This window comes from Colossoma macropomum, unplaced genomic scaffold (genome assembly GCF_904425465.1).
Source record: "Colossoma macropomum unplaced genomic scaffold, Colossoma_macropomum, whole genome shotgun sequence".
Taxonomy (NCBI): Eukaryota; Metazoa; Chordata; class Actinopteri; order Characiformes; family Serrasalmidae; genus Colossoma; species Colossoma macropomum.
In genome coordinates this window covers 3,013,833-3,032,987 of record NW_023495267.1, presented here as the reverse complement: position 1 = coordinate 3,032,987, position 19,155 = coordinate 3,013,833, and positions in this window count along the sequence as shown.

Sequence of the window (19,155 nt, the reverse complement as noted above, 5' to 3'; positions counted from 1 at the left end):
GTGTATTAGTGCCAATTTCATGGGTAACTTTGCACATCTGTACAAATATGATTGCCGCTGAAAAAATATACACATTTTGGAGCAACATATGCTGTCTAGACGACATCTTTTTTAGAAATGTCTATGCTGATTTCAACATTACAACGTCAAGCCACACACTGCACATTACAACAGCATGGCTGTTTAATCAGATAGTGTGGGTGCTTGACTGACCTGCCTGCAGTCCAGTACTGTCTTCAAAACAAAAACATGGGGCATATTGTGAAGCGCAAAACATGACAACAAAGGACTTGTATGGTTGGGCAGGTGAAGACTTGTATATCTGAAGAATGAACTGAATCAACTGGTTTCTTCACTCCCCAAACGATTTTCGACCGTTGTTAAAAGTAAGATGCAATTTTTCTGACCAATATAAAGTGGTAAACACAGTGGTAAACATGCTCCTGTTTCATTTTTTTAATATTCTGCGTATTTGATGTTGATGTCACATGATATTTGATGGTGATGTCACACATGATACATTTGTGTGAACATATACGTGTATTTCTCACGTAGCAACGAGGTTTCGCCAAGCTAGTAGCGAACGAAAAAGGAAAAGAGAAAGAATGACGAACATTTGGAGATGAATGAACTTATTCGTATTTATAAGCAGCGCAGTTGGTTTCCTGGTACGTTAAATCCGCAACGAGAGACTGTCAAACACTAACAAAAAAGTTGCAAAGATGAAGTCGCTTCTCTTTCTAATTTTCCCGTTCCACCTTAAATGGTGCCGCATTTACATTCGGCGCCTCAGTCAGAATTTAAGGTGGAACAGAGAAGTTCAGCAAGAAGCTGGCGAGTGAAAAGCGACTTTAGCCTCGTAAAACAGCCGAACGCTGAACGCTGAGAGACATTTTACAAGAAACTGTTCAACTTTTGAAGAAAAGTTTACTGGCGGAAATGGGAGGAAAGCGGCTATAGCTGAAGCTTAAAGCAGAGCAAAGTAAGTCTGCGATTTTGTTTATATTTTTTTAACCTATACTAGGACACATACTGAGACATGCTGGACATTAAATGTTGTGGCTCCCAAGGTGGTTTGATTTTTGTTGAAAGGACAAAATGGCTCTTCTTAACATTTGTGTTGTGACTCCTGAACTAACCTGGCTTTTAATGCAGAGGAAGCCGTTCGGATTTCTCGCTCATCCAGTTGTGTTTTTGTTATGTGCCGCACAGATTGTCCGGGCGCTGCACTTACCCACTTCCAAGTTCCGTCCTTTGCGTTCCGTTAACATTACGGTATAAATTAAGTATTTAGAAAATTGATTTTTGACATTTATGAATCGATTCAGAATTGTCCACGTCCGCATCGCGATGCATCTAAGAATTGATTTTTTCCTGCACCCCTAATATGTATAAAAGCTACATCATGTGTGACATCAACATCAAATATTGTGTTTTTAAACACATAATTTGTTCACATACTGTACTAACTTTTTGGGAATAGAGGTTTGTTCATTTTCTGAATTTGTTAGTATACTACCTTCTACCCCTGCAAGGTAGTGCAAAGATAAAATAAAAAATAAAAAAAAAAAATAAAACTGTGCTCTATCTGCCCCACACATATAAACTAAAACAAAATACAGTTTCAGTATAGATGAGCTTTTATCTTAACATTATCTAAACATATAAACCTATATCTCATGTAATTTTCTATCAAACGTAAGCTGGGCACATCAGCCAAATATTATCCTGCTGTTTTCTGTTTACACAGTCTTTCTGTACTCTCATAAAACGCTCAGATATTTTATATACATAACTGAAATGAAGTGCCTATTCCAAAAGGTACATTCTAAGGCCACAGGACACAGAGGCAGAGAAATAAAATACAGCTTGCTTTTATGAAGCACCACAGGAGGCTCTCCTCCAGCAGTATATGCGCCAAAAAGGTTTCATGTGATGGTTTTGATGTTTATTCCTCATTTATAAGACAGTAAATCCTTCCTCTATGCTTTCTTGAAGCTAGTTCCACAAACCTGTATTTCACCTTCTCTGGTTATTAAAAGTGTGTTGTCTGATTGGTTTCCAACAGCAGCACTGAATATGCTGAGATCATCAATCTTCAGCATGGGTTCATTTGCATAAAATATACATTTATTCATTAGGCAGATCAAGTCTCACTCTTCAAAGATGAACAATGCTTTGCATACGCCACTTACAGCGAGATAAAACTAACCCATACATATTACATTTTAGGTGGAGAATTTAGAATTGGATTTTAGAATTATGCATCAAGTAAAACAGTGTGATGTAATAATATGCTATGAGTAGAATTTCATTTCCAAGATGATGACATGTTTTATGATGCACACTGTCAAGACGCAAAGCTCATACTTTTGTCTGCTAAACAATCTAACTGAGACATATTGAGACTACTGTGCCTTTAAGGCTTAATTATAGTAATGACATCTATTCAGACTGCATTGTGTGTTGAACTGTAGCAAAAACTCTCATGTAAGTAAACAGTGGCAACTGTTCAATTTTAACTTTGTTGGACTACAGTGTAATGTGATCCAGTCTACATGTTTGAGCCAGAATCAGATAGTGGATCTGAGAGCGCAGAAGGCAACACACCATCTCAACAATCACGATTAGCAGGACATTTCAGAATGGTGAATTCTCACCTCATTTGTCTTGACATTTTGGTTCAAATAGGTGTGAATATGACTATTACTGGTGTAACACTACTTTATTCCAGCATTGGTCCACAGCTCGCCCCACTAGGTATCTGCCTGCTAGCTAGCTAACTTTGAATGTATTTTCTTACGTTAGCCAGCTTGCAGATATGTGGGCTGCATAAAGCTACATAGTATTACACTTGTCACTTCAATAATATTCATATTCACACTTATTTGAACCAAAAATATATGGACAAAACATTAGCGTTAACACAATACTACTGGTGTATCTATAGATTGAGCTGTATCCTCATTGGTGCACATACTGATGTAGTCATTATAAGATAAATTGACTGATATATTAATGGGTGGTCTATTTGTAGTTCAATAAAGTTAAAATTGAATAATAAGGCTTCCAGTGAATCGTGCATTGTATTATGCCCAGTCTCAAAAAAGTAACTGATTACAAATGACTAATTATTTCTGTCAAAGTGTGATTGAAGTGTTACTTATTACTTCCTAAAAAAATCTTAATACTTTTTTGCTGTTAGTCTCTAAAACCCACCCAAATCTGTACCAACTCTACAAACGAGTAACCCTGCATTCCTTTCAGTACTTAATTTAAAAAGGAAACAGTCAATCATATTAAACATCATTTAGGAGATGTCAGTATCCTTGTCTTTTAACAAGCCAGTTATTACAACTATGAACAACTGGTGCTGTTTGAAAACTGTGTAACTAGTCAGGAGAAACAGTTCAAAAATCTCTAAAAATCTTTCTAAATCAAAATTAAGCTTGGTCTGTTTAAATAAGGCTGGGTCTCTCTTCTTCAATACTTTATCCATCAGTTTCATATTAGAAGGATTAGGTTGTTCTCAGAGTCCAGTACTTCCCACACTCATGCTGCTCATTTTCACAATCACAGTCAGTCCGTCACAAGTACCACAGATGTGTCCAAATTACGCAAATTATAAAGCACAGTTAATAAAATGGAAATGTATTATTCAAATGCATCGCATGCATTATGTTTTGTTCCCGTAAAGATGTATCAGTGATGCAATTCTTATTAAGTCAGTAACTGTAATGTTGTTACAAGAATTTATACTGTAGTGCGTTACACTACTTCATTACAGGAAAAATTTATCACATTATTGAACACAGACAGCATTGACCTTTGTCTAACAATACGTTAAAACTGTTGTTTCTTATACCTACTAATCACATGCTACTCTGATATACATATACACACATACTTATATAAACTGTTTATTAATACACATGGCAAAACTAAGGGGGTCATATCAATATTTCACTTTTTAATTGTAATTAAAGATACTGCCTCTGGCTTTTTTATGTCTCATGTGCATACCTCAGGTAACCACCAACATCTGTCCATGATTAAATAACTATGTTGAATTTGGACATCCTTGTGTGGTAATGCAAGACACATGATTTCTTACAGGGCAGATTAAATATGTACATTTAGAAGAAACCACAAACCTTGTCATCCTTCAGTTAATTAAGTTTTCAGTCATCCTCTAAACTAAATTAGCAGCTCCTCATTCTAATCATATACATGATGCAAAGAGACAGGTGAACCTAGAGGAGTAGTCTGTGAAGAAATGACAAAGCATTCACAGAAAAGACAAAAAAATCCTTTTAAATAGGTCAATATAATTGCAGGGTCCATATAATTGCGGTAGCAAGGTAGTATTATATTTCTGCCAGTGCTACAACTCAAACATATAAATCAAGCACTTTGTTAAGAAAAGAATCCATGCAAATCTATGTCTATGAAAATAAGTTAACACATCCTCTGTTTGCAACTTGAATACAACATTTTTCTGCAAATTTCAGCGCATAATCACTATTTATTTTGCTGAATTTTACATACTGAAAACAATATGCTATAATGTGCTATAACTTTTTCAAAAGTCACATTCTATGCTTTATTTGTTAAATTCAGCAAATAGACAGTATTTATGTACTAAATTGTGCAGAGTGTGTAACTTATTTTCACTCAACAAAGCTTGTAATTTGAGCATGGGTGCTTTTGCAACTTTTGCATTCGACTGTATGTAAACTACTGTTCAAAAGTCTGGAATCACATGACAAATTAATAATCACTGATATTTTATGCAACAATAAGTTATACATTGTAGATTGATATGCATCTTTAATATTTATTTAATGCATCAAGTTCTTTGGGAACATCAAGACCTTAAAAAAATAAATAAATAATATGCTATGTTTATCTATATACAGTAAATGCTTGATAAGCTGTCAGTCTTAAGATCTAACCACCACTTTTCAAGTACAAGACATTCTGGATGTTCATTCTCTGTGTCATTATTATGGAATCAGGTTTTTAAAGCTTCTTAGAAATTAGCTGAAACATTTGCAGTTGTAGAGCACTACCATCATATTAGAATAATTGTATACAAAATTGGTTTTATATTAATGAAAACAGTGATTCCAAACTTTTGAATGGTGATTCTAAATTTCTGAATGATAGCTTAAGTGGTGCAGTACAAACAAGTGCATTGGAATGATATGTCAACAAATATGGATAAAGCATACTTTGCTGTTCTCAGTAAATAAAAAATATGTGAAATATATGAAGAAGAGATGTTCTATCCAGAAGACTTCAAGGTGCTATTACAGCTTGTCTCACAGTACAATGTGGACTGTATCCCAGCAATTAGTGCTGCACAATGCGCTGCGATTGCTTCACCATTTGGTCGGCCCTGAGTTACAATGTTGCCACTGTGCAGTGGCCTTATTTCACATAACAGGCGGTGATACCTGATACTACGCTGCAAGCCACATTCTGCTGTACAACTGATACAGTGATTATGCTGCTCTCGACACAAAACAAATCCCCCACAGATTTTCTGCCACTTCTCTTTTTTTTTGTCCCCCTTTTATTTTTCTCATGAAACACTTGTATGTGAACTTTGCTCTGACCGACTGTTCAGAAATAAAGGACAGGTACGCAACAGGCTGCCAGTTCTAACACATGCGCTCGCATGCACAGTTGAAGCAGACATGTCGTGCCTTTTGTACATTAGTAATGGAACTGGACAGATTTAAACTTGTAGGTCCGCAAACAATTCACCTGAGCCGAGGAGCTCACGGAATAAGTGCGTCAACCTTCCTTCCTATTAGAATGGCCCCTCTGTGTCCTAACCTTTCTTTTCTTCTTATGAGAATGAGCAGCACTGGGTCAAGCCATTAAAGGCAGCTATATTGTAATGGATACGTTTTCTCACAATTGAAGGCTTGGGTAGGAGATTACCAGACAATTGATTCGCTGCAAGGGGGAAACTGGGTTTACGAAGACGATAACCCACACAGGTCAAGAATCAACCTCTGCGTCCATAAACACTATCTACAATTAAAGCTCCCAAGTAAAGCCCCGCAAAAACAGAATAAACAGCCAAAAGAAGGGGCTGATAGAGAGGCTAAAATTATCCAGCCAGGCCCCTCTCATTGTGAAACGCTCGAGATGCTGGAAAGATTAACCAGGAGCCTATCGACTATATTCAAAATACTAAATGACTTTTGGCGGCCGAGCTACATGCTGCACTTTTTCATCCCTTTTCCCACGAGTCCCACTGGTCGCAATACACGTGGAGTTGTTATGTATTTAACATTATTTACTCATATAATCACATCACTGCTGTCACAAGAATATCTTGTAAATTTTTTGGTCTTTTCTTATTTCCCCCATTTAAAAAAATACCAGGTGTTCTTTACATTGTGTGAACATAACAAATGGGCCAAGAGACACCACTCTGAAAACTGTTCGGCTGTTTTTCCTACCCAAATGCTGGATTTCCACAGTGCTGGGTAGTTTTTGGATAGAGTTTGGTTAATCTAGCTGCTGAGTCAGTGACTGTGAGACAATAATTCATTAATTCATTTTTGAATTATCACAGCACCGGACCGAACAGAGTAATTTCAACTGTTGCTCTTCAGGCAGTAGCACGGGTCACAGGAATTATGAACTTCCATAAAATTCCATAGACATTTTACCATAGACATTTTACCATTTTCACCTAAGTGAAACCAATGAGGATACATGCTTTATTTCAAGAAAACTCATTAGAAACTATTTTTCAGTTTGTGATGTGAGATAAATAGGATTAGTTTAGCAAACATAAGCCCGCTATAATGTTTACTTCCACCATCTTACTAGAGGGTAACTGGTAACTACAATCCATTATATGGCATTTCTTTATATTTATTGCTGAATAGTAGGTCATTTTAAGCAGATATGAATGTTATCTGTATAATAACTTTATTGTAGTAGGCTAATCTCAGCATATACAGCTAACCCAGCTAACTATATGTTAACCAGAATTTATATACAACTCATCTTCTCTTGTATTGTGCATTACTTTGTAAAAGATGCTGTTTTTGAGTGCAAAATATTTGTCATGTGTTTTGTTTTGTTTTGTTTTAGTTGTTTTGTTTTTTTTCCAGAATATCTGCGAAAGTTGTAAAAAAGCTTGAATATTACTAAAGACTTTGGTTTAATTGAACAGTTTGTCATTATTAAGCAATACTTTGACGATTTTACATTGGTTTTGTTAAGAAAATAAGAATAATATATAAGGCAAGCAAAGTTATAATTTCTTAGATATGAAGTTACAACAGTGACAATGAATGTTCATCAGTTTGATACCATGGACAGCAGTCTTTCTTATTTCAAAGATTTTTATATGGATGGATAACATTTTAACTTTACTACACAAAATGAAGTGCTATTATGTCTGCGCTAACAAGCGTATATGGGTCCCTAAACAAAATAATACTAGCTGCAGTGTTGCGATGTTTAAGTCCGAACCAAAAGCCTTGATTTAAGGGCATAATTAGCTCTTGTGTTGAAAATCGAGTCTCCTGTAATTGAGTCAGGACATTTTAATAATCCCAGTTATAAACATTAAATACATCATCTTACGGGACTCACAAACATATGGTAATTAAGTTTTACAACACTGATAAATCAGGCCTGCATTAACATATTGCAAGAGAGGAATCATTTGCTTGATTGAAAACAGCTTTTAAAGATTATGCCCAAAGAGAACATAGAACACTTACGCCCCTACACCTTGTGTGCACTTACACACAACTCTTTCTCTCTCTTTCTCTCTCTCTAGGATTCTCTGCAAGTATTTATTTATTTATTTACTTACTTATTTTTGGTGGCATTTTATGTAAACAGAGCTGCACAAAAGCATATATCAGTTACTCTTACTACTAGGGATGCATAATGATATGGGAATACAGCCGTATGCAAAGGTTTGGGCACCCCTGGTCCAATTATATGTTTTGGTGATTGAAAATAAGTTTAAGTTACACATTCTCTACAGAGAGTACATGTCTGCGTTATTCATTTTAATACACAATTACTGTGTATTTGCTGATTTTAACATATTGGAGAAAAAAATATTGAATGTGGCCTGTGCAAAAGTTATGGCACATTTTATTCAATAAGTCACTCATCAAATAAAAAGACACTGTGCACTAAAGTTTGCAGAAAATACCACATTTAAGGTTATTCCTCACAGAGAGGAAGGTAATTTGACCAGGGGTGCCCAGACTTTTGCATGTGACCATATATCTGAGGCAGACATCTGTTTTAAATCTTTTAATGCATATATGATAGTTTGACCAGGGATTTTTGCATATGACTTTATGTAGATTTGACTGATATTTCAAACTGATATTTTAAGATGTATTTTTGGTACTGAAGGGCAGATTTTTTAGGTATGCAGGGTTACTGTGCTAAAATGCTGCCTTTTATTAATTGTACTGCATTTGTAACCCTCTATAAATAAGTGTTAGTTTTTGTCTGTAATGATAATCCAGGTGGATTTACTCCCAATTTCTCCATTTTATAGACACATATATATTGGTGTTGGCATCAACAAATATGTATGTGGGAAAACAGTGATGTCAGCATCAGTCCAGAATTCCCTTATCAGTGCATCCTTATCTAGACGTATATAAAAAAAAAAAAACAATAAACTAACTGTAAAGTAGCTTTGTTGCTTTAACTGTTTCCACCACAAAGTTAAGTAATTTATATCCTAAATTAAGTGATTAACTTCAAACAACCGTCCATGGGCTCTAAAAATAATAATTAAGTGAGGAATCAATGATTCCAGCAATTTGTATGGGATTATTACAAATACAAAGGGAAAGCATTGACAAAATACAATACAATGCACTATGTCACTGTACACTCTTTCCCAGATAAACACTTCATTTGGACTGAATGCAAATGAACACCATTTGAACACTACATACACATGATATGAAGGTGTGCATTTCCAAGCTCAACTACAACTTAACCTCGTAAGAAAACAATACGTTAATCAAATCGGTTCTTTTTTCAGAGTTACTATAAACAATATTGTGTGTGCCACATGTAGTGTAATAGCCTCAGTGGGGATGAAAGGAATATTGTTCCAAGTCTCCAGTAACAGTGTTGTGGTGAAAAAGAAAAGGGTGTGTTCTGGGCTAGATAAATGTATTACATCACCAAGGCCGTGGCAATGAGGAGAAATTAGCCGGGTGAAATATGAGAGGAGATAACGACTCACATCTTGGTTAACCTTTCTTAATTAACAGCACTCGGCTCAGGAGTCCTCATTAAAGATGTGCCACAGATTTATCAGGCCTTATTTGCCTAATAGGGACCCGGCTCGTAAGGTCCAGGCCCCAGCCGCCGAAAAGAAAAGGTTGGAGGAAAAGAAGCCCACTGAAACGAACCCACAAAAAGAATAATGTGTCCTTTTATGCAAATGGAGCACACACAAAAGGTGCACTCAGGTGCGTACATGCATGCACCCACAACGCACACACTAATAAAAGAGCTCCAAAATCATTCTGGTCCAATTTAAACTGCTGTGTTATACAGTGAAAAAATGTACTACAATCTCCTGCTTCCCCAATTAAAGATCCCAATTCACTTTTTAAAGAGTTCCTTTTTTCAGACCTGATTGCTCTCCAAGCTTAAACAAAGTTGGGAAAAAGCACCACAAAGTGTCATGTCACTCATGTGATTATAATAGCAGAAAAATACTGTTAGGCCATCACAATTTATCAGTCATTGAGACTATTTAATTACTCAGACACAGATTGGAAATATTACACATATTACATCAGCACAATGGGCCTAATTTACCACTCGTTCTTAAAAAGAAAATTTCTTACGCAGTTTTCAGAGATTCCGACATTCACCAATGTTTTCTTATTTGGGATTTGTTCTTAAGTAGGAATCTGATGTAGGTTTTTCCTGCAAACTTTCTCAAAAACAAATTTAAGAAAAAACTTCGGAAGATAATGGTGAATGAGGACTGATCTTATTAGTTTTAAAACTGTTATTCTTCTGAAACATTTCTACTTAAAAAATAATTCTAAACTATGAACTTTTGAAACTTTTTCTATTTATATGTGCTTTGATTTTTCTTTCTTTTAGTCTGCATAAAAAAAGAGGAATCTCCATAAAGTTTAAAAAATTATATCTATAAAGCTTTCATATTTTTGCTACAGATCTTAAAAATCCACACATGTCTCTGTGCTACCTTACACTGTGAAAAGACAACTCAATGCTATGGGTCTGAAAGGATGTGTAGCTGTCAAGAAGCTATTACTGAGAAAAGGCATTAAACAAAAAATAAGATATTTTGCCATAGCACACTGAAACTGGACATCTGAGATGTGGAGTAAGTGTATGTGGATTTTATTGATTGATGAGTCCACATTTTTAACTGGGAATACTTGGAAGAAGCAGCAAATGCAACCAACTTTTTAAGACTGGACTTTGGAGGTGTGGAAAATTGTCTGAAAATTTCTTTGAAAAATTTAAAGCAAGTCTCCCGAAAATAATGAAAGTTGTAATAAAGGCAAAGAGTGGACAAATTTAATAATAAGTCAAATGTTTAGGTGTGAAAGTTAGTCAAATGTTTAACTAGTGCCTATTTTAGTAACTGTTTTTGTTTTTAATATACTGTCATTTCTTATCTATTTTTCTGTATGATTCTGTAATGGTTCAATTCATACTTGTGAAAATATTGCTACTATTAGGCAGCGGCAAAGGATCAGGGCACCTTATTAAGTGCTCATCAAACAAAATGAGCATTCTCTCCTAAGCACCAAATTAACAAATGCTTAAACAGAGGTAATGCAGTGCACAGTGGTTTTGGTAATGGGCCCAAACCAAAGACTTCAGAATTTTAGCTTGGATTGGACTGTGAATATTTATGAAGGTCAGAGATGAATTGTTTATCATTGACTCAAAAGTAAATGTCCTGCCATTCCAAGGACTTTCAACCCACTCTGTGTGCACGTGTGTACGTGAGTGTGTGTGTGTGTGTGGTGTTAGAAGGGCGTGTGGCACAGCACATGATACGGTGAGAGCTGCAACTGGCCCAGTGTTTGTCCAGCATGAGTGTTTGTGCGTGTTTGTGAGTGTGCCTGTGTGCTTTTAACAGCTCGAGCAGGCGGCTAGAGCGTTTCCTGTGTTTGTGGGGGTAATGTTGCCGGCCTCTCTCACTCTCCTCCAGCGCTATTATTCTGTCAGGAGCTGCAGTGTTTTCCTGAGGAAAGGAAGTTATTTCATTTCCAGCTTTTGTCTGCGCCTGAATGCGAGCGGCGCTCTTTCAGCAATATTCGCTCGTTTCAACTCCCTTCTCCATCCGAACAAAAATATACACCCCCCTGTCTTGGCCCTATAACTCACGTTGGGCCCAGAAAAATAGCAACTTCCTCTATTGGTTTAATTTCCCTCACCAGATTTCTGGAACGGCCGTTTCTCCTAGCCTCAGCGGATCCTTATCTCGCTCTTTCCATCAGCTCCATACAATCTTGCCAGCAGATTCACCCGGGACAGGGGGGCCCGGATGGGTGAGTCTCAGCCCGGGCAGTGTAGGCCAAAAGCAAGCCTGGAGCCTACGCAGTAAAGCCGGCACTGATATTTAGTGATACCCGGCAAAAATATCTTCACTCTGAGAAATAAAGGTGCCAAAAAGTTTTTTCTAGTTGCTTTTTTTGTTGTTTTTGGGAGCGCTATCACAGAAGAACCATTTTTGGTTCCCTAAATAATCTTCCAATGGATTATTTTTGTAAATGAGCAGCATGAGTATAATGAACTTCTTTACAACTAAAACTTCTTTACACTAATTTTAACTAATTTTCAATAAAAGTTTTGTTTGTTTCAAAAAAATAAGGCTTAAAGGAAGCAAAATTATCTGCCAGTGCACTGAGACAACTTCACTTTTATAAGTTTATAAAATTTTATTATATAATATTTGTACCTAACATTATTTTTGTCTTATTTTGGTCCTTAAGGTCCACTTCTGAAGTTTGTGGTTTTTATGAACGAAAAACAATCATAATTAATTTCTTTATGACCATTTTCCCACCTCATTTTATTGTTGTTGCACACACATAACTTTAACTGGATGGGTGGAGCTAAAGCACTGTAGCCTGAATAAGCTGTTATATGTAAAAGTTATGGTTTGTGTGACATCACAAAACAATGAGTTCAAAACAAATTGTTTTTGCAGTTTAGTTACCACATATAGACTGGATGAACTGGGGCGTGAATGGCATATTTTGAAATTTTAACAACATTCACATACTACATCAAATTCTTTTCATTAAAAAAGTAAGAATAAATGCAATTTTCCGTTATGTGGGAGCTTTAAATAAAAGAAAAAATAAATGTAATAATCTTTTAATATTTTAACAACAATTCTATAATCAGACTTGTTAGCTATAGTGTGCATTTAAGTTTTTATCACTTGCCAAGATATCATTTTTTGTGTGGATGGTCATTCCAAGGAGGATCTCGGCTAGTAATGTTAAGTGGACCAAATATCGCTTAGGTCTGCCATATCAAGCAAGTCCAAAGGTCTTATGATCACTGGACATGGCCATATGGCTCTCAGAAAACACTTTCTGCTATTAAAAGAGCGAGGATCCTGAACAGGCAATGGTCCTCTTGCAATCTGCCCAGAGACAAGTGTTTTAAAACCTCACTGTGTTGGCTGGGTAAGTGAGCACTCGTCATTTGTGTAGCGCTCTTGAAGAGCCTGCTGCTCCGACACAGAGAGAGGCTGGACTCATTTAGCATGGCTCATTACATAACGAGTACTTGACCCATCTCATGCAGCTCTGCACTCTGAGACATCATGTCCACATGTCCTGCACTCACAAATCATCCTCCCTGAACTGGACACCAACATGACTCCAAGCCTCTCTTACTGTCCAAATCAAGCCAAACCAAGACGATGTGTATTACAGGCAACTATGTCATAACCCATAATTTTACTTACTAGTTTACAATATTACAGTAGAAATATTTATTAATCTATTGCAGTGTTATGTATTACAAGCAATTGTAATACACGGTTTATCAAATGAAGTTAGACCAGCTTTACAGAGCATCAGCCAGTCTCATTCAAAATAACGAGGAATTGAAGTCGGCCTGTTTTCTGTTAAACTTCTTATGTTTAGAGTGCATTATTCATTTCAAATGTTGTGTATTTTGTAAGAGTGGTACACTGGATTGACTGGATGTAGTTAAAGCTCACACTCGCTCTAAGTAATTTATCTGTTATGTAATTAAATTAACATTAACATGGTAGCAAATTCTATGTCATTGTATTGTTCACCCTGTCTAATTTCAATTAGCTCCACCAACACAGTAAAGCTTGTTGGTGGTTTAGCATTAACAACTGTTATGTAACGACTCCAAACAAATACTGTAGTAGTCCAATTTGAATAATAGGATTTTTGCCACCATCCTGCAAAGCTTGTTCTACCTCACCACAGCTGCTAAGAGCAAATGCATCTGTGGGTGGCGCATGGATAGATCAACTGTACTTGCTATATTCCTGTACAATTAATCATTTTTCGGGAAACATTTCTGAGGAGATTAGGGCCCTGTTTTAATTCTGGTACTCACTTGTCCTCGAATTTGACCAGTTGGATGTACGTCACATCTATGTTACACACGAGGTCACTCGCGGCAGAGAGGAGAAGGCGATAGTGAGGAGTGGATTATTCAAACAGAACACACACAACGCCTTTGGCAGGTTAGCCTCAGTGAGCTAATAGGCTAGCCATGCAAACTTTGCAAGATAAGTCTGAGCACAATATACATAACGTGTGTGGTTAATTGCTTTGTCTGGCTACAAACTTGTTGTACACCCATGGTGAAATACCTTTCTTTTTGTTCTTGTTAGCCGTGCAGAGGAAAGTGGTGAAGTTGTAATAGCAGTCATGTGTAATAGATGGAGTAGTTTGTAACTTAAAGCCCAGCAAATCGAATGTTATGGTTTTGAAATGTTAAGCATTTTAAAGTAGTTTACTGCTATAGCTTACAAATAGCTTTGTCCAACATTATTTTTTGAATTTGAAAAGGGAAATGCATCAGCTCGAAATGATTCCTGGGCAAGTTCTGCTCCTGAAGTCAACAAAGGTGTTTATTCGGTCTCTCGCCAAATTGAAGGCTCACCTATTACCCTTCACTTGAGCTAATAAAGCATCGGAACAGCCCTTATGATGGCGCTGGGGATTCTTTTGAGGGAAAATGACAAGGCCAAGCAGACGAGGGTTTGTTAAAACAGGGTTTGTTTAAGATTACATAAGAAAAGTTCACCAAAACTGTCACCATCAGACAAACAGTAACTAAAGCTTTCATCTTTCAGAGATATGAGAAAATCAAGCTCCAGTCTTACTTTATATCTGTTTCTGTCCATCCTTCCACTGAGAGAAAATAACTGAACGCTATGGGACTGAAAGCAAACAGACAAAAAGATGAACATTTGCAAATTAAGACACTGCTGGTGTTTTCAGAACAACGGACTGGTCACATCAGAGCCCATACAACATCACTGAATGTGTTTGGAAAAACTTGGATAGTGAGAGGCAGAAAATACAATCAACTTCTAAGACTGAATATTTGAGGTGTGGAAAAACATCTCTGAAAAACTGAAAGCAGGTCTCACAAAAAGAATGAATGCTGTAACAAAGAAACAAAAAATACAGTTTTTTTTTATTATTATACTTAGGCTTCTGTGTAATTTTCTGTTGAATATATATTTTATGCTTTTTCCTCTGACACTAGTTAATACTCATTTTGACAGGAAATTAAATAAACAAACTGTCTCTGACTTTTGCACAATACTGTTACACTAAATTACTTTTATGGCTCACAGTATTTATTTAACCTTTGTTTTGCCCAAGTGTGCCTTATACAAAGTGCCTTATACAGAACAAAAGCATCCTTAGCACTATGAACAGTGGCAAGAACCAAGGAGACAATAAGTGGCGACCGCTGTGGTCACAAAAAATCCTGTGAATGAAAATCATTTTAATTATTCTTTCACAACTGAATTTGACAGAGGAAGATTCTGCTGCTCCTGGTTAGCAGAGGCATGGCCTCTAGTCCTAGGGGTGTCTAACTGTTATTTTGCCTCGTTCTGCCTGACTGTCAAAGTGGGCCAATATGTGTTGGCACAGGCTGTGCAATATGCCATTAGCTCTTAGTTTTTCGGCAGGGCCAGTTCCGGAAAGACAGGCTGATGCTAATGTGAAAATATGAAGTAGTGGAAGGTCACAGACTTGTTTTTGACAAGAGCTCACTCTGACAGCCCTCTAACCACTGGCAGCTAAGTGGCAAAATGTCAAGGCTGTTAACTTGTTGTTGCCCAAAAGAAACTGTGCAGCTCAAGACATTTTAACATTTTATTTAAGCCTTACATTTAGATTTGCATTCTTTATCAACAGCTTGGAGTCTGCACTTTCAGCATTTTTGTTTTTTTCTTTTTCAACAAGCAATGACAAAAACAGGGCAAAAAGGTAAAGGATGTTTTTTTTTTCTTTGTGCAAAACAATGCTGTATGCAGGATGACAACATTTCCTCAAATTGAAATTGTGATAAAATTTCATCTTCAACTTATAAACACAAATGCAGTATTGACTGAAAGTTTAGAATCTGCAACAGAATGTTCTGTTTAAGTGAGCTTTGAGTGAGAAATAGTTTATACTGAATTATGCAGTGGCTTTATTATCGCCAGTAACACCTGCGACTTTTAATTCTTCTTTCACATGTTAGCAGCAGATGGACTACAAGAAACCGGACATTCTATTATTTGGAGCCACGCCGGAAAATTTTGCCACTACCACTGCAGTCAGCAGAACATTCCATCAAAAGCTCAATTTTCCCAACTTCTGCCGTCAACCTCAGTGGTGATTTTTTTTTCAGGAGCCATGGATGTTAAACATTATGTTGTTGAGTTCTGGACAAACCCAGTGTTATACAACAAAAAGTAGAGTACAGAGCATCCTCGTTCCTTCTTATATCTTAAATAAACAATCTCCGCTGCTAAAGCTCTCCTCTGTTAATCAACCAATTTTGCCGTTAATGCAGTCACCGTGCCAATGTTGTTGTTATATACCACTATGAAGGACAGAACAAGGTTTTTTTTTTCAATACCACAAGGGTTAAGCTGCTAGGGAAAAGAAACTAAACTGAACAGGCGTATATTTACTGCTGGAGTCAGAACAGTTTCAGCTATCGCTCAACCAACGTGTGCAAAAATAAACCAACCAGCCGTTTTTTTCTTCCTCTCCCAGTTACCCCTGGCACTCAGCTCCTGTCCACCTATTTGCACAATATATGACCTGTCTGGCTGCGGAGAAGAGCACACACATTAGAAGCAATGAAGCTAATGATATCAGAGCACTCTGAGGAGCACGTCAGTGCGCGGGGATGACAAACCTGTCAAGTGGCATAATCTAGGAGGCAATTGTAACATCCTCAGAAAACCATAGCGCTTCGTCTCTCTTTTCTTTCCCCTCCCCACCATTCCTCTCCCTGCAATCCTCTAATAATGGAGGGCCTATAAATTCCGGGCCTGCGGCAGGACAGCAAGTTCACCCATAATAGCCAATGGCACAGAGGGATGATAAATACAGAAGAAAATGGTTGTCAGGCCTCAGAGCTCGGGACCTTGTTACAGAGTCTTAATTTCAGCCCATGCTCAGGAACCCTTCATCACCAGCTTGTTGCGAGGTGATGTCTTTTTTATTCTCTTGGTGATGGAGTTTGGGTGTCATCTGATGTCCTTTCAGTGGAGCCTGGTGAGGCACTCCCATTGGGCCCTGAGCATCCTCTCTAGATTTATGGCCCACTACATGGGTGGGTTCGGAGGGGATGCTGCCTTCAGCTTGTCTGGAGCCACTGGGATGTGCCTGTGGGGCGTGAGGTGACGTCTCCTGCATTGGCATCTGGATCAAGAGGTGAAAGAAGAGCAGGTTTCTCCAATGGATAGGATCCATTGACATTAGACATGTTTTCTGGTAAAGATATGTAAGGAATACTTAGAGACTGGATCAGTTTAAATTCTGATATGTAAAGTGACAAATAGGGTCACTGATCTCTATCAGGCAATGTTTTTTTTATGTTTTTACTGGGCAAACACTCAATATCGCCTTATTTCCAAATGTAAAAAAAATCCAAAATGGTATTTTTAAGGAGACAGTAAACATGTTCATCTTAATGTATTAAATTTTGCATCAATGCAAAAAAGATTGTGAAAGGTTCATACACTGTAAAAGCCAGCTAGTGTTTTTAAATGGTTTAAAAAAAAAAAAATCCGTTTGTGGAGGTTCTGATATGCAATAAGCAATGATGTTTTAAACAAGCTTGATATGATAGAATGCTCGGCTAGCTTCTACAACAGCAGATGTGGTTGAGACAGGAGAGAAAGGAAAAGACCCAGGAGGAGAAACGTGAAGGTTATGATGTCACTAGGTGTCAGGACTCCAGTCCATGAAGCACATTATACTGGACCTCACAGTGTGAGCGAGCGAGCGAGTGAGCGAGAGAGCGCGCCAGAAAGAGAGAGAGAGAAACTGCTATTGACCTTTGTGGAAGAAAGCTGACATCATAAAGTGCAGTCTGCTGGCTACCAAATGGGAATGCCATCGCAGATTAAGGACTTTTTAAATTATGCATTTGGTTCAGGCTCCCAGGGTGAGAGCGGGTGTATGAGAGATGGAGCTGTGAGGATATAATGCATTTAGTGGCACAATGCTAAAGTGGGGGATACTCCAGAGAGCCTCTAACTAACTGGGATTTGCAAAGGCAGGGCGAGTTAAGTGAGGTTGGTAATCAATAATAGTGTGTTAAACTATATGGGGTGTATCGCTAATTAATACTAAATTGTCAAATTAGGGAGAAGTGGTGATTTAGCAGCGCCGAAAGGTTGTGTGTGTGTGTGTGTGTGTATATATATATATATATATATATATAGGTTTTTAAGTATATCAAAAGAAAGGTGTAGTGCTAAAATAAACTAATTAAGATCCCAGTATGCATGCTGCAAAAGTACCTGCTGTTCATGCAGTCTTAGCTTTTTTAAGTTGAATATTAAAGAGATTACTTTTCGTTTAAAGAAAACGTTTAAAAAAAGTTATGATATACTACAGCATGAACGAATAAAAGTAGGGTATCCGTGTTGATGGCTGGTACTTCTGCTGATTATAGAAATCAGGTTAAAACTGAAAAATGCCAGCAGCCGCACTATGTAGTTCACATATATTTTGGTATATTAATGCTTGGCATACACCGAATACCAAATAAAAACATTTAAATAATAAAAAGATGTACAGTTTCTTCTACTGCGCTTAGGTTAGAGTCACTGTATGTGGTTGGGTTAAAGAACATTTTATTTACTTTTATTAGTACATGAGGTATATTAGGTACTTTAATGTATTTATGTAATAGAATGTATGTATTATACAATATATGTATGCAGTTATAACAGTATACATGTATCCTATGCCTCATCCACTACATTTAAGAATTTCTAATTCAGACTTTCATCAAACAAAGTTTAATGGAATTAAAAACAGTCTTTGAAAACTGATGAAGTAAAACCTTGCACTTTTTTTCAAGGTAAAGGACAGGTCAAGCAGGGCTAGAACAAAGGCTGCATGTATGGGTTAATGACCTTGAGGGAGAGGGGTGAGCTTGGGGTTCATTGTTACCATAAAGAAAATGAAATTCATCCGTAGTGTAATTCATGGCCCTCCCACAGCAAGCAGCAGTGGGCTGGAGGTCTCACACTGGAAGATCATCTGGGAGTCACCAGAACGGGCCTGCCAGAGGGAGGAACGAGCCTCCAATAAGCCCGGTTCAAGGGCAAACCTCTGCCACATTGCAAATTGGCCCAGCATTAACATAAGACCTAAGCTGGAGAATTCTCATTTGGGTGTGCATTCTAAGCTGAGCATTTTTAGGTGAGTTTCATGCGAGAATTATGAGAAACCCACTCAAGTTACACACACACACACACAAACACACACACGTTCTAAGCCACTTATCCTTCTGGGTCACGGCGGTGCTGAAGCCTATCCCAGGGGTCATTGGGCGGAAGACACAAAAGTTACAGAGTAAATATAATATTTACAT